Below are 2581 nucleotides of genomic sequence, written 5' to 3'. Positions count from 1 at the left end.
TGCCGACACATATTCTGGGGAAGCAGAATCAGAGTATATTTCCATTTCTTGTTCGTCTGCCTGATGAACAGGGAGAGCAGGGTTTCTCTCTGCTCTCCATCGCTTCCCCCTTGTGTCTGCTTTGTGGGTGTCTGCAGGTCCCCCGGAGCTGGGTCGGTCTCGGCTGTGTGTTGGGCGGTGAGCGGCGATTACCCATCTCCCTGCTGCTGCCAGGGAAGGAAGCACATCAGCACAGCACCACACCTGTGTGTGCTCTGAGCAGATATTTGCTTCTGATATTCCTCCCTTCTTGAAATACCCGTGGTTTCATTTGAGAACATTTTAAAATAAAAACCATTCCTTTTCTGTCCCACAAAACTGGTGAAAGCTCCGTGTCGAGGCCAGCCTTGATGATAGCTGTTTCAGAGAGAAAGGCGTGGTGTTTGGTGTGTGTCACATCGCATCTCCCATGTGCTTGCCGCGCACACCCTGGCCCCAGGTGCTGGTATTTTCCCCCTCTCCCTAGCGATGTGTGCAGCATAGAAGCAGCTCTGTGCACACAAGCAGCATTTCCACGCTGTATCTCCCACCTCTGGAGCGACAGAAGCTATCAGCAGGGGCTCTGACAATCTTTGAAGCCCATGTAATTATTCAGAGCCCGGTCTGCCTGTGGGAGCCGTAAGCGGGGAATCAGCAAGGCAGCCTTTCTTTCCTGGGCAGTGAGCTCAAATGGTTACTGAAGGCATTCAAGTGCACCGTGACAGCGTGGGGGTCTAAAGAGGAGCTGTGTCTGCCTGCCAGCCAGCTTCTGCTCATCCCTCCATGTTAGAGAAGCAGCTACAGCCCCGGAGGGGATCCCAAAACGAGCCCTGGGTCACTCCGCAGCATTGCGTACACGCGAGATCTCCACCAGCAGTGCTTTTCCTCTGGTGGGCTTGCTTCGTGTTGGTTTTTGGTGGCTACGAAACTCTTTGCCACATCCAGGAGAGAGCAAAAGGGCAGTAGTGTACTGGTGCTTTCATGTCTCTGGAGCTAGCCTCTGTCTGAGAGGTGCTGTAGACTGGATCTCACTGGGAGTAGCCAGCCCGGCTCTAGGGAGGGCAACTTGAATTTCCAGCAGTGCTGCTCCACAGGGCAAAACTGCGGCCTGAGAACTGATTTGTTGGATAAACATGAAAAGGGAGTTGTAACATGCTTACGTTTTAAGTTCTGAGACTGACTATTTGGCGTAGCTCATACCTTTGTCTTTGTGGAAAATTCAGAATAAAGAGGAAGGGAGCAGTGGGGCTGGGAACTCTGGGGCTGGGTGTTCTCTGAAACCACGGCTTGTCTGGCTGGGAGGGTGATTACAAGTCCTGGGAAACTGGCATTTTTCATTCACTTTTGCTGTGCAAAGGATTTGAGCATCCATGCAGCTTAGGTCCATGTATCTGGACAAATTGTTTGCGCACAAGCAAGGCACCGTGCCGAGCACAGGCTGCAGGAAGGTGGATTTTTCAGCTTGTAATAGGAAAAGACTTTTAATGAGGATTTGCTGCCTGTGGCTATGCAAGGTCTTCTCTTCACCTGGATTTTGAAGTGCTATGATATTCCGGCTTCATTTCGCTAAGCTGTACACAATGCGGGAGGGGATGTCAGCTTCATCTATTCTGAAGCGCAACTCCCAGGGAAAACACCCGCCCGTGTTTACAGGTGCACCACCATTCTGCACCTGGATTGTGTTTCGTTGCTCTGGGTTTAGTTCTAATCTGCAAATCACAGGATGGGTGTGCTATTGCTGCTGTGTCTCAGGAAGAGAACCCAATGAGTAGATTCATCCAACCCCGTGGGAACATCAGTGCCTTTGAAGGAACCTGCTGGCATTCATTTTGCAATCCGTACTGTAATGCAGTTATGTTTGGAGACGTGCATGTTCTGTTATTATTATGGAACAGACCACAGGAAAAGCTTGGAGTTCAGTTTGCTTGCTGTAAGTACACCTTGCAGGACTAACTCTTCTGTGCATCGCACAGGACTGAACAGAAATCACTGCACTGCTTTCTCCAGAAGTCCTGAGAAAAAGGGGCTTTGTGCATCAAAATGCTTCCTGCCAGCCAAAAACTCCGTTTGTCACGCACGACTATGAGGCTGCGTTTTGCAATCTGCCCATCTGAGGAGTGGGATTCACAAAGAATTATGTCTGCTCACCCCAAACTCAGTGCTCTGCTGGGAAGAGCTGTGGATAAGTGACATCTCTCCTCTGTAGCTCCTGGAAGGGTTAAGCTGCTGTCCTCACGAAGCCCGCTCAGGACCAGCCTGAAATGACGAGGTCTGGATGTTTCCTACCGGAAGCAAGTACTTCCGAAATAAAAATTCATTAGCATTGCCTCCCGTCAGCTTTTGGCACAGATGTCTGTGAATTCAGGACGTTCTGAACAGCTTCGTGGTGAGGGCTGAGCCTCTGCTCCTGCTTGGAGGTCTCCATTCTGTAAAGGCTGCCGGCACTTTCCTCGCTGCAGCGCCACAGCTCAAAGATCAAATCTGTACTGGAGCCCAGTGCCTGCGGCACGTGGGTGGCATCCTTCCTGGACTCTGCAGGTGAGGAAATCTGTTTGCCAGGTTG

This window comes from Pterocles gutturalis, unplaced genomic scaffold (genome assembly GCF_000699245.1).
Source record: "Pterocles gutturalis isolate BGI_N339 unplaced genomic scaffold, ASM69924v1 scaffold39086, whole genome shotgun sequence".
In the NCBI taxonomy this organism is placed as follows: Eukaryota; Metazoa; Chordata; class Aves; order Pterocliformes; family Pteroclidae; genus Pterocles; species Pterocles gutturalis.
This window is presented reverse-complemented; position numbering follows the sequence as displayed.